The sequence below is a fragment of the Passer domesticus genome, chromosome 5, assembly GCF_036417665.1.
Source record: "Passer domesticus isolate bPasDom1 chromosome 5, bPasDom1.hap1, whole genome shotgun sequence".
Taxonomy (NCBI): domain Eukaryota; kingdom Metazoa; phylum Chordata; class Aves; order Passeriformes; family Passeridae; genus Passer; species Passer domesticus.
Window position 1 is genome coordinate 43,249,624 of NC_087478.1, and position 14,124 is coordinate 43,263,747.

The 14,124-nt window shown below is 40.8% G+C and overlaps 2 long non-coding RNA genes across 8 annotated transcripts in view; one reads left to right on the top strand and one right to left on the bottom strand.

Annotated features, from left to right (window-relative positions):
• LOC135300380 (uncharacterized) overlaps positions 1-14,100 on the bottom strand; it is a 41,141-nt gene extending 27,041 nt beyond the window's left edge. For 4 of the 7 annotated variants that reach the window (XR_010362269.1, XR_010362264.1, XR_010362263.1 and 1 more), the window contains exons 1-5: positions 13,955-14,100; positions 12,139-12,921; positions 6,984-10,003; positions 6,362-6,442; positions 546-662 (exon numbers count right to left, since the gene is read on the bottom strand). This is a non-coding gene — a long non-coding RNA (uncharacterized LOC135300380). Of the gene's footprint in view, positions 1-545; positions 663-6,361; positions 6,443-6,983; positions 10,004-12,138; positions 13,354-13,954 lie in introns of all 7 variants that reach the window. The other 3 variants (XR_010362268.1, XR_010362266.1, XR_010362267.1) reach the window with 3 other exon arrangements.
• On the top strand, positions 1,899-6,525 carry LOC135300383 (uncharacterized). Its single transcript, XR_010362272.1, has 3 exons — positions 1,899-2,005; positions 3,429-3,702; positions 6,376-6,525. It is a non-coding gene; the product is annotated as an uncharacterized LOC135300383 (long non-coding RNA).
• Positions 14,101-14,124: the final 24 nt, after the last annotated feature.

The window sequence follows — 14,124 nt, forward strand, 5'->3', positions numbered from 1 at the left end:
CGAAAGCAAAATAAGGAATGGTTCATTTTCCTTGTTCATTTTCCCAAGCTCGGAAAAGACATTTACAAGATGCTTCCAGCTGGGAGGATGGACCTCTCTTGAGATTCTGAATTAAAACAGTTCCAGGCAATTTGCTTTTCCTTCTTCTTGACAAGATGCTACTTGAGTAAAACAGAAATAAAGATACCCACTCATGTAGGTGCTGTCAAGAGAGATGTTTGTAAAGAATTCTTTGTAAAGAACAAGCTGACAAGAGAAGTTGTGGATGTCCCATTCCTGGAAGAGTCCAAGACTGGGCCGGATAGGGGGCTGAGCAACTAGTGAAAGGTCTAGTGAAAGGTGTCCCTGCCCATGGCAGGAGGGTTGGAATTCAATTTTTAAGGTTGCTTCTAACCCAAAAAATTCTCTGATTCTATGACGTGCTAAAGAAATACAAGCATCATGTTCCCTGCAATTAAGACACCTTAGAGAGGACAGAAGATGTGAAATTGAAAACAAAAGAAAGAAAAAAAATTAAGAAAGAAAAGTAAAGCAATAAATCTTACCTGTGCTATACCTGGCTGGGCATGCCTGCCATCCCAAGGCCATTTCCATTCTCTGACCATTCATTTATATTAGTCACCAGACCTCCTTCCTGATTAAGCATCACTGTTATGCTGCTGCTGTAAGCAAGCAGAAATACAAAACCTGTTTTTCCTGGTGTAGCTCAGTGAAGCCACAAAATCCAAGAAGCTCTCTTTGATCTACAAGTCCTTAATTAAAGAGCAAGAGTCACTTCACATATCTGCTCCTTCATCTGACTTTCCTCATGGTACAGGCCTGTGAGGAAGGTATCAATTTTATCCCTGTGATACAGACTAGAGTTGAGTTAAATTCTTGGTTTAGTAATTCAAATTAAAAATGAACTGTGGTTAAATGCTGTGATATTAATCCCATTTCCAATTCTAGTAAATTCCTGGGAGTTCTAAAACACTAAAAAATCTATTGTAAAATTTAAAGAGAGAAAAAATAAGGTCAAATGGCATGTAGATGTCATGCATGTGTGAGCACTCAGCTGGCCATTTCAGGAACATTTTTATGTCTCTATATTTAATATTTATTAAGAATAATATGGATGCTGATAACATTATCCAGAAGAAAAATGCTGATGTTCAATTTAGAAGGTCTGGTGGGCCTGAATCTGAAGAAATCACCTGTGTGCTTGCTTTCCCACAAGAAGGGATCTGTTTTTACAGCTGCATTTGAAATTGACACAGAGGATATAGAAAATATCAGTGTTCATCCTGCAGTTTAACAACAGACCCTTTTAGATAGGAGATCCACCCTTAAAATGAAGAAAGCTGTATAGAAGGATAAGCATCCAAACAAATCCTTGCAATTGTTTTAGCAAGATGGCTTAACACAAACCTAGGAGAATTAATGAAACCCAGTGGAAGAAACAGAACCAAAATGAAAATATAAAACCATGAGCAACACTTATTTAAATGGTTTTTTTTAAAACAGGTATCTACTAAGATCTCAAAAAGACAATTACAGACTTAATTTCTATCCTTATTAAAAACAGACTGGAAAAAAGAGCTGGAAGAGGTCAGATGCATTTAACTAGAAGTCAGATGCATTTAACTAGAGGAGCCAAACAACTACAAGTATTTGGTAGTGGTCACCCACAAATGTCAGTTCCTTGTTACAAGTAAACTTTTCGGGGTTAGGTCAGTAGCTTCACTTTCTCTGTTACGTTATGCCAATTATTTTTAATGTGAAAAATCATAATTATGATTGAAGAATACATAGAACAAATAGCATTTCATCAGCTCTTTTTATGACCTGTATAATGCATTGTGCCTCACTGCATTGTGAGGCACTAGGAAGTGGTGAAGGAGACAAAAGTGTGCCTTCAACTTGCCCCTATGAAAAATCCATCTGCAGCTCATGACACGTATTCCAGGCACCCAGAAGGCTGGCTCCCAATTGCCTGCTGGTCTCCTTTGCATATTTAAATTTTCTAGTAAGCCAAAGAGCATCCTGTCCTTACAACAAATGGAAAGTTCAATTTTCAAAGTGATTTCCATCTAGCTTAGCAATTTAGATAACACAGTGCTTTGGGGCTGCATTTGACTAGTAGAAGAGACTTGTAGAGGGGACAAGGTCCTTCACCTCCTTGTTTCTTCTCCATGGTCCTTCATCTCCATCTGACTTGCACACAAGACAGAAGTGGTGTTTTTCCTCTTCCCAAGTCAATATTCTACAATGCCAAACTCTCCATGGACTATTCATCTGTTTGAGCAAAATTCTGTCCTTCAAAGACTGTGCCCAGATTTATGGTTTTGAGTGAAGAGGGTAGATGAAAACCAATCAACCAAAATAAACCCAGCCCATTGTTAGACACTCAACTAAAATATGACTCCAGGCTGCAGAAAAAGTTAGGTTGCACAACATCTCACCTCTCTCATGTCCATTATTGTTCACATTGTTCATATCCTTGTATAGTTTCATGCTCTCTGCACTAATTTGCAGTTTCAAGGAAGTGCTCATAGTGCACTTCCCTGCCTGCTAGGAAGGCAGATGCTGCCATGTCCAAAAGAGGTGCAAGTTCCAATTATCATCAGACCTGGATAAGGGCTAAATATGCTGCTATAGAAACACCCCATGGGAGTTTACAGAGCTTTGGCAAACAGCAAGATGCTCAGAGGACAGCTAAAAGGAGAGTCAAGGAGTTCTTATTCTCCACTTTTATGGCTTCTGTTACATGCCTCTGCAGAGGACACAGGAGCTAACGCTCTCTATCAGCTCTGTATCCTGGGTATTGGGTCCAGGTGCATAGAGATAAGAGAAGCCACTAACCCAGTCATGTCATTCCTTGAACAAGCAGGTTGGGAGAAATGGAAGATGAGCAGAGCCCTCAGGACAAAATCCACCCACTTGACTAATCACAACTTGCTGATCACCCAACTCCCTCCACAAGCAGTATCAACCTTAAGTGGCAGATTTCTGTTTTGTTTCATAATTATCCTTCCTTAAGACCTCTCTACAGGGAATCATATGATTTTGCAATCTTTTAAATTGCGTTTCATGTGAGAATCCTGAGGAGCTTTGTAAACATTGATGGTAAATATTATTCAATACATTAGTCTCAGACAGAAGGGGATCTAGTAAGATGTCCAAGATCATGTAAGTTGCCTGTGGTTAAGCTGGCACCAGAAATGACCACACCAACCTACACAGGAACATAGCAGAGATCCTTTGATGTGAGGAGCAGTCAACTTTGAAAGACTATTGGATTTTTTTACTTCACCTTCACCATCTTATATTCCATATACCTGTTGTGCAGCTCTTCATTGCTATTGCTTACTTCATCCTTCTAAGAAAGAACAATAATTTAAATATCTTAAAATTTCTTTACGTAACAGCCAAATTTATATCTATTTCAGTACCCCAATTGATCTTGAGAAGGAAGCAGAGAGAGTTTGAGGCTGGCTAAACTAACCCAAACCTAGGAGGCATGTATTTAGCCCTGCCTTTGACTGACATCTTTTTCAATCAGCCACTCTATGTGCACTGTTCTACATGTATATATGGGCACATGCTTCCAGTACTTTTATCTGGTCCTGAAGCAATTATAAAAATGTGCAAGTCATCACAGTAGTATTAGGGAAACAAAACCACCAAAGGAAAAAATGAACACAGAAGCTGATCAATTTTGAGGTAAGCTAATTAGGTAAAACATCAGCTGATAAAAATCAAAGTGATGTTATTTTTTCAAGCCAATCTTTCTTGCTGTTCCAATTTTGCCATAAAATATTGCTCAGTATAACTTTTTGCTGACCAGGCTAAGCATAAATATTTAAGAACACTAAGCCAACTCTCATGGCAGTAACACAGGACAGCATCAGCATATAGCACTAATCAGAAGCAGCATTTTACTTCCAACCTGATGGGCCAACAGGGCCTGCAAATCCTTGCAAACATGCTCAGGTCCTATAAAAGGGAATGCTCTGCTTGTAGGGAGACCTCATGATCTATTTGTGCCATATAAGTTATCTTCAACGAGATGATTAAAGCAGCTGACTGCAGAGCTTTGGGGAATGTGGTAATATGGAAGATCCCAGAGCAGCTGCACCACAGACAGTCTCAGGTGTTCTCAGTGTTTGGATGAGCTCTGTGCTCTTCTTATAACAATTGCAGGCCAGGATCCAGATTCCATGAGGGTAAATGACAAATTTCAGACAGTTCTCTAAAACAGGCAATGGTATGTCTCATAGGTGGGAAGGCAACAGCACTTATTTAAATAATTAGAAAATATGATGTTTCCTGTGCAAGCCCTGAACAGTAAGTTTTTTTGTTGCTCTTCTTTTTCTTGGCTTTGCAAACATATTACAAAGCAATTGGAAAGTTGATATACAGAGGCCAGCCAAAAAATATGAACTCCATGTTTTGCTGCAGCATCTAATCTTTTGGACTTCAGGCTACTCAGTTCCCCAAGGAGTCAAGCACTGATAATACCCCATTTAATGAGGAATAATATGCCAGTGTACTATATCATACAATACATTGTAGCATATACACTTCACCATGGAAAACTGCTTGATTTTATAAAGCCACTTACTACTAAACCTACTATTATGAATGATGATTGTCCACGTAAGATTAAATCTGAATATGTTTATAATTTTGCTAGTGTACAGGAACTGTCAGTTAAATAGCAAGATATAACAATAGAAATTCAGAAACTGTGCTGCAGATACAAAATTATACAAGTTAGCTGTAATAACTTGTAAGTAATTAATACTTACAATTACTTATCAGCAAAGACTTTTTTCATTTAAACCAAGCCTGCTTTATAAATTTCAATGTTTGCTCCTTGGAGAATTGATCAGGCAATGTAAATCTTAACTATCCTATACCTCCTCCATTCCTTTATACTATTTAAGCACTCTAGTTGGTAATCAGAGAATGGATGATGTATTTGGAAGCTACCATACATTTTAAACACTTGGCCAGTTCTGTATGGGGATCCTCCAGGGTGTTAAGGCTATCTTGTACTATGATAGAAGGCTTAAATATAAGCAGCATGAAGAAGTCTAGAGCCTGTCCTATAAGACAACTGTGGTTGCAGCTGCACTATGGCAGGTATATTTTACTTAATAAATTATTCAGAAACAAGATCTTAGTGGGTAAGAGTTGTAGACACAGAAATCTATGACCTGCTGCTGGTCATTCCCTTTACCAAATCAAGAAAATAAGCCTGTGATGACAGACCAAGCAAATGGGAGCTCCCAAGAGACAAGAAAGGGTATGGACAGGTTAGTGGAAGCTGTTGTCTCAAACCTTTAGGTGTTCATCTGGGACTAAGAGAACTCCAACAGCTGCCAGACTGTACAGTGCACTTGCAGATGCACTGGCAGAGTGCTGAAAAGAAGTGTGTACAATCTTGAGACTGCTGACACACAAGAGTAAGAGGCTGCCTGTGAGCACAAGAGCTAGCAGTGGAATCAATACTCTTGCAAACTTAATAGCTCAAAACAGAGACACCAAGAGCATGCAACTCTACACCAGAGCATTTCAGAAATTATTTGTTACAGCCAGAAAAAGGTGGATGCCACATTTTCAGAAAACAACAGAAGAAATGGTATCATCTGTTCAGTGCCCATTTATTTGGTTATGGAGCTGATCCTCCATGCGTGGATGCTGGATGTCTCTGCAGCACTTTTAACCTTCACCAGCCAAGGAATTTCAGTTCTGCAGCCCCAGTGGCACCTGACCAACTTCATGGCCAGCACTAGGAAGAAAATGAACAAATGCTTTTCTTTTTTTTTTTTTTTTTTACATGGCAATGTCCTTAAAGAAATTAAAAGATCAGTGCAGAGTAAGCAGTTTTTCCCTTCAGATCATCAAATCTGTCCATGTTTTAGGCAGAACTAAACTAAGATATAATACCTTGTGAAGAACATTTTAGTTAGTCCATTAGCTCTCCCATTCAGAGCAAAAGTGGAATTATGTCAAATATATGTGATCAGATGTTTTCCAGTAGGAAAAGGCTTAATATAATATCTGAAAGCAGTTAGTCACCCTGTGTTCTACTAGCAAAGAGTAGTGGATTGCAGTGGCTCTGTAGAAAACCTTGTTGGCAGATGATCAGAGAGAATCAGAGAAAGACTGGATATTTTTTAAAAAATTATATCCAAAACTCAAGGAGAATTGTTGATTGACAATTTCTCCCTTATGCTAATCCATACTTCAGTTACATTCTGAATAGCTATTCTGAATGTCTGAAGTATGCAAATCCTTACTTCAGACATTCAGAATAGCTATTCAGGTATTGCATAATTCTAACCACCTCTGCTAAGAGCCATATAACTCTTACCTCTTTCTTCACAGATGTCGGATGAGAGTGAGAAGCTGATTCTGATGGGTGCCTGACTGGCATCAGTTTGCACAGCAGGAGCTAGATGGGAAGAAAACAGATTGCAGTGCTTAGGATCATATATTAAAGGGCGAGTCTGCTTTCAAAAACATAAACCCAAAAGTGTTTTGGGGTTTTTTTTTTGTTTTGTATATTTTTAAAGAGGAAGTAGCACCTAGAGAGCTAGAATGGGCTTGACCCCAACCTGTGGTTCTGCACTGAGGATTACTTACACTTGCTGAATGAAACGCTCTGGATGCAAATATTTTTGCTGGCGCAATATGTTATGACTCTATCACTCACCTTGAAAGAGGAGACTAAAAATGCTTTGATAAATGGTTTGAAACATTGCCCAGTTTCACTGGCTTTGTTCTTCTAAGTGTTTGTACCGCTTGCTTCAGCTGCAAAGTTATTTCATCATGTCCTAAAACACTGCTATGCAGAGAACTGCAGTATAACAAGCTATAAAGTGGAGCATGTTGGATTAAGCAACTAGCTGAGAGTATAGACTTAACAGAAAGTGCTTTCTACCCTTTGGAGGCCAAACATTACAACACAGCACATTTACACAGCATGACCTTACCTTTACTTCCGAGAGACATGTTTGGTGCCGTCTCAGGTTTTCTTTTTTCCTTTGAAGTGCAGGCTGGTAAAGCAAAGCTTCTTTTTCATTGTTCTATTCAGATGGCAGTGATTTCACACTCTGTACATTTGGATTCAAGTGCACCACTTTTAACCTCCTCTGAGACCTGGCTTCACCTGGTTCCCACACTTTTGTACACTAGTGACTTCGTGGGTAATTATGGTAATCAATCCCCTCACTGAGCTCCCTCCAGCAACAGGTTAGCATGTCACCAGTCTCACACCCAGCAAGGAGCTGCAATTTCTGTCCAAGTTCCTGCAATATGCTGGCAGCCACGGCCTTACTCCATATGTTCAGTGGTGAGCTCTCATCTGCCTGTGGGATCAAAGATCCTCGGGTTTGAGCCCTTCATAGTGGTTTTACACACGGACACATCATAAAACTGGACATTTTTCTTTTCTTGTTGTAGCACTCTTTAAGTAAGCATCTTCATGCCTTTTGGTATGCTTTTCTGTACAGATCACACTTCTGCCTTGAATTGGGCTGAGGAGCTGTATTATTCAGTGAGACCAGTACCAGTTGAAAACCCCAGAAAACAAACTGGTTATCTTTGCTGGCACAACACAAGCTGTGCAGTATGCCCCTGCACAGCTGAGACTGAGCCACATTTCCTCCCAAGGAAGAAGACACTCCTAGATCATGGTTAGAAACACCTGTGCAGAGCAGCATGAGGAGATGTAGTGCAGCCACTGCCAAACCAGGACCCCTGCTGAACTGCAATGCAATGTCATTTAACATGCTTACTGATTTCTCCTCTCCCATGTAAAATTATTTACTCTTGCTCCAGAGAATGATAATCAAATAAAAAATCAAAACAAATCCAAAATTTTCCTTTCTTAGATGTTACATGCAAAGAACTTTTCGATGTAATAAAACTCTGAGTGTCTAAAAACGTTTCCTCCAGTAGCTACTGACTCTATCTATCCTATTTTCTGTTGGGTTTTTGGAAACTGTGATTTTCTATGGTTTTGAGAGGGCCATATTTATTATAATTAGAGGCCTGCCAACATTGAAAATTTCTTAACAATTTTTTTTGTTTTAAAATCTAAAATAGAAAGAAAGTTTACCAAGAAAAGTCTTAGTCTTCAAGCCTCTAAACACAAACAAACAAAAACAAAAACAGTTACCCTTTCCAGTCTCAATGGTAGCTTCTTTCACTCTCTGAATGCATACAAACACGTTCATAAACTGAAACAATCTGGAGTAAATTTCTGAAATTCCAAAGCAAGTTCAGCAAAACAAGGTCTGTCCTTGGAACAAACATATCAGTTTAAAGAAAATGTGATGAGATCTGAACTTAAAACCTAGTTATCCTGGGGAGTCACACCCAGAGGAATGCTGTGAACACTGGCTCCCACTGCATTAGTCAGAAGACATGAATTTCATGAAATCCACAGAGCTCTGCACCCAGCAACGTGCCATTGTTCAGTCCAAGCCAAAACAGTAGGACAAAGCTATTCTGTGGCATTATGTAACAAACTGTTTAAAGTTTTTAAGTTGAATATATTAAACTCCTGAAATGCTGACAGCAGAAATGAACATTAGGTATCACAGCTCAAGGAGTAGGGTTAGATGTAGGACACTGCCACCTTCCCACTTCCCTCTCTCTGCATGGCAGAGTGCCAGTTCTGGCCCTGTGCTTCTCCCCCCATCTCTCGTGCTCTGTCCTGGCCACATCTGCCTTGGGGGTAATTTTTGAGCTTTCCTTGAAAAAGTAGTTGACAGAAACTTCGTTGCTCCCACAACTAATGGTGTCACACCATTACTTAGCAGCAAAGCCAGGGGGAAGATCCACAGTGAAATACAAGAACAGTTCTGGTTTCTTGCCTTTCTCTTTTACTCTAGTTTTCATCTACAAAATGAAAAATGAATGACTGTTTCCAATTTAAGACGGGAGGAGGTGTGAAGGTGAAATAGAAGACTATCCTGGATGTAAAAGAAAATACATGGTGAAAGAAATATACAGGTACTGCCTCCAGCACTGCAGCTGTAAACATTACTTCCATTATTCCCCAGAATGAAGAAGGGGTGGAGCAACCCCAAGGAAAGCTGCTAGGTCAGCCGGCTGTGGAAGGGAAATTGTTAGTGCTTTTCACGCTAAATTACTTTCTGTGTGAGGTCTTGAAAATTTTCTTCTGGTAAGAAAAGAACCTTCACTGTGTGAATGGGAATACATTAATATATCAGTGCATTAAATTATATAAAATTGATTACAAATATCGAGTTCAAAATATAACTTTCTGATAATTTAAGTTCATACCACTCTAAACTAGGGTTTTCAGGAAATATGACCTACAATTATTTCTGAGGCTATACAATGTCTCAGTTTGTTATCTGAAAAAGAAGACTACTTCTGCAGTTATGGCTGAGTGAGTACATCAAGAAAGATGTTTTTATTATAAAAAATAATTTTTATGACTCCATCATAAACACCAAAAAAATTATTTAAAAAGAGCAGTCTAGGATCTTGGCTCCCTGTAGCCTTTCATCCCTTACCAAGACTAGGCACAGGCACAGAGGTGTGCAGTCAGGGAGATGCTCACTGCAGCATGTCTGAATGTATGTTTCTGCATACCTGCCTAATGCTACAGCTCCTTGTCACAGACACTTAAGGAGCCTTCCTGAGGCACTGACTTGTTTTGTTCACATGAATCTTGTAGTTTAGAAGCAGCTTTTAAAGTAAGCTCTAAAGAAGGCCATAAGCTGACTTACTTTCATATTTCACAGCATGCAGCTATTGATGCACACTGAGAAGCATTTGCTTTGTCCCAGGCTGAGTACACACAGCAGATTGTGCTTCTCACGGTGACTTTCACCACTCAGAGAGGTGAAATTTGCTTCTTTTCAGAAGAAGCATACATCCCTTGAAACCTGTCCTGTCCTCTAAGGGACACTGATGCTGGGACAGCAGCTGAGGCAAGGCAGTACGTTTGGATTACAGCTGACAGGCTGTAATCTAACTGATGTTCAAAAGGAAAAAAAAAAACAAAAAAACAGTCACTAAGGAATGTGGAAAAAGACCACAGTGGACATAGTTAAATGTGAATTTTTTGTCTGATTTTGCCATTTTGATCTCACTACTTCATCTAGGTCATAAGAAAATTTTAGAGATGGCTGAGGAAGTACAAGAATCCTTGTACTTATGGACTCTAGAAGGAAAGATATTCCTTGTGACCCATTGCTAGGGTCACAAGGAATATCTTTCCTTCTAGAGTCCATAAGACATATTTGCTCTCATGCAGAAAATATTTTCCTTTTTACTTCCAGCATTTAGACCTAATATTAAACCTCTAGTCATAAAAATTTTCCCATTGACTTCAGTGAATTTTTACAGCTGAGTAAGGACTATGAGTTTTGGCCCTCAGCTAGGAAAAAGAGTATTAAAGTGTCATAAACACATAAATAATGGCATCAGTCCCAGAAATACAAACAGAAACAAATATAACATCCCGCTGTTCAACTCTTCTGGGGGCTGATATGGGCCACTTGCTCCCTAGCTGTCCTTGCACACCCTCCTTCCAGCATTAAACCACAGCTGTCAGAGACAGCTCCCCCACTCCATTCCATGCCATTTCTTGACACTTACAAACGATTTGAAAACAAAACACGAAATAAAACACAACATGCCCTAAAAAAATAAGTCTTTTTCTGAAGATCATAACTTTGCTCGGAAAATAGTGCAATTGGAGCAGACTCCTTAGAGGAAAAATAATTGGAGGTGACTCTTTGTGTTGCCTTTCAGGAAAGTGTTTCAAATCCTGCTGAATGTTTTGGACTGCATTCAGCCCTTCCCTTAATTCCCCAGCCACTGCCTGCCTTTGTTTGGGAGGTTGGTTAAGAAAAACAAAGAGTGAGAAAACAAAAACCTCCAGCTAAAAGCAGTACTCACAGGTCTCTCCTGGCCTAAGGCCTGGCCGGTGCTTTCACCTTATCATGCTGTCTAGTACAGCATGCAATTGGGGAAAACAGCACCCATTAATATAATGTGTATTTGTCTTGGTTTGAAAAGACAGGAGCCTGTGAAGGAAGGCAAAAGCCTCCTGTGAAATGGAGAAGGTAAACCCCCTCCCTCCGAATTATCACAACTTCAGAATTAAAAAGGGCTCTCAGGCAAAGATATGGGAACGGGAATAACAGTTCTTTACTAGGAAGAAAAAAACTAAATAACAATGTAATTTAGTACAAGCAAAACAACCACTGGCAAAGTGAGAAAAAACCTGACACCCTGAGAAGTCAGGGTGCTGATAGCAGTCCAGCCAAAAGGTGGCTGCTCCTCCTGGAGCGGCGATCTGCAGAAGGGTGTAGATCCCTTCCAAAAATGCGGCGAAGGAGCAGCTGGGCCTTGGTTCCTGATTCCTCTCGGAAATCCAGCGAAGAAGGCTGTCTCAGAAATGCTTGTTTTATGGTGTCAGGGATGCTTGGCTCCTCCCTCTGGGTGGAGCATCTCCCAATGGGATGATGTAACTGATCTTACCAGCCACAGTGAGTAATTCAATAGCCCATCATCAGGAGATCATCTTCCTGGCAGTGTCATTGTTCTTGAAAGAGATAAGAAAAACTGCCCAACCCCCAACAGATGGCAAAAAAAGAATACATGCCTATTTTACAGGCCAGGACACCATATAGCCCATTATCAGGAGATTATCTTCCTGGCAGTGTCATTGTTCTTGAAAGAGATAAGAAAAACTGCCCAACCCCCAACAGATGGCAAAATAGAATACATGCCTACTTTACAAGCCAGGACAGTATTAAATGCTAGCAACAGCTGACTGGCAATAATAGAGGAAGGACAAAAAACTCTGAGCTGGTAAGAGCATTCTACAAGATGTGTCTCACTCCCTGCATCCATGAGCTTGGTTCCTCTCAAAAGCAGCCAGGTGGGGAACGTGGAACCAGTTGTCAGCCTGTTCACATTAATGTTTGCTTTGTCAGTGCAGTCAGGCCAGCTTCTTACTCCCACTTTGCTAATTTTTTTATACAGCATTCCTATTTTTGCACATTGGTTATCATGCTATCCCCCTCTTAGTTATCCATATTCTCTTATATATGGTGCTAATTCTGGGTCTGGAAGTAGCATAACCTGGAAAATGCTTACCTTTGCTTTGTCCAATGTGCCCACTTCCCTGAGAGCCTGATGAACACAGCCTGGGTCCAACACCACCAACAACACCATCTCAAACTGCACAGACAATTGGTTAATCCTGCTTCTTCTAGCTCACTCACAGTTTGCTTTCTCTCTGCTGGGGTTTATTATATTCTATGCTGAGTTAAGTGTGACACCACTCTACAATTTCGTTTCAGCCTACTTTTTTAAAGAAAGAAGGTTTACGTGAAGGTTCATTTTCAGAGAAAATTGGTGGAATAACACACCCAAACATAGTGATGCCAGGACACACTTTCTAAAATCATCAGCTGAGTAGACAACAGCAGCTCAAAGAAACGTCCCCCCTAAACAGAGACAGGCCAAACTGCTGAACCACGGGGCACAAGCCATCTCTCCCTCTCTGCTGGGGTATCACAGTGACTGTGAATGGTGCCAGAGTCATTCTGGGGAGGAAAGGAACAAGGCTCTGAGAAAACTGCCTTTGTTAGTTCAGCTGACCACAGAAACATTTATTCTGCTTGTGATTTTTTTTCCTCTGATGCATTTCCAGATCTCGTGTTTGCAGCTTCTGCAGGAGATGTATTCTTATTTTATCTATCTCTGGCCAATATCCCTCCTTCTGTCTTCCCTGGGCTTCTGCAGACTTTATGGACTCCTTTATCTGTCACTTCACTTCTAGAGTCAACAAAATCCACGGCCTGGCAACCTGTTTTGGCACGCACCAGATCGAATGGAACAGGAGCACAATCACTCTTTTTCAAGCTTTCAAAGGCACTAGAGGGGTTAGAACAAGGGGTAGAGCAGTCTGATGTATGAGAGACTAATGGATTAAAGCAAACCACAAAATCACTGCTGTCAGATATCCTGGGACCATTACAGTGCCCAGCTACAATAAAACAGGAAGATGTAAGATGACTCAAAATGGAGAATTCAGGGAATTTGATCATTGATGCTCCCCCCTTCTCCTGCCACCATCCACAATAAAACCCCAAACCAAACCAGCTCTGTAGATTCTGCTTCTACCTAATTAGAACACTAGAGTGGAAAGTAATAAATCCTGAATGTTCTAGGCAGCATTAGTGCCCATGCTTTCATGTCATCCATTGTCAGTGTGAGAGCAGTGGATGGAAATCACACTTGCCTGGAGCAGGATGGACTCTGATCAGTACTGGAGCATTAGCCTAGTCCTTTTGAGCTGTGTTCTTGCTGGAATTGTACCAGGTCAGGAGTGAGGAGATGCCCATGGGTATGAGCCAGGGAAGGGGCAGATGGAACCAGCCAGGCTCGGCGGGGCCAAGGGGGCAGAATTTGTGCCCCATGAGGAACCAGGCAATACCAGTTTCCCCAAGCAAAGACCTGCCTGCAGCAGCATCTTAAAACATAGCTATGCAACACAAGGCCTGTTTTTAACCTTTATAGGTTATAAATTGTACTGGCACTATATTATACCATGTTCTGTTCAAGTATACCAAGGAGGAAAAGTATTTGTCAGTCAGCAAGGATATACTAGTAGAAAATCTGTGAAAAATATAAACTTTGTAAATGAATTCTAAGGATTGGGCTGATTTAATACTTCATTTGTGGACGCTGGCAAATTTGGCATTTTGCCTCGGTTTTCTACAGAGTAGTAGAAATGGAACAAGGCAAGGTCTTTTTTAATGTATTAGAATCTTCCCTTTTTTGCTGTGTGACTTGGAACAAGTGATTTTTTTTCCCCTTGTATTATTTTCTTTCTGTACACCAGTTATCTCTCGTGTTAGTCACGCTTCCTCAGTGCCCTCCAACGGTAAAGCCCTAGCAATCTCACGTTGTAAGGGAACGTAGCAGCTGTTCCTCCTGAGGGAAAGGGCTGGTTTTGGAAGATTTCTTCCTCCCATTTTTTATCTCCCGGCGCAGCCGGGACCGGCCCCGCCCCCGCCCCCTCACGGGCCCTCGCGCGCACTCCGGCGGCTGAAGCGCGCGTGCGCGGCCGAGGCC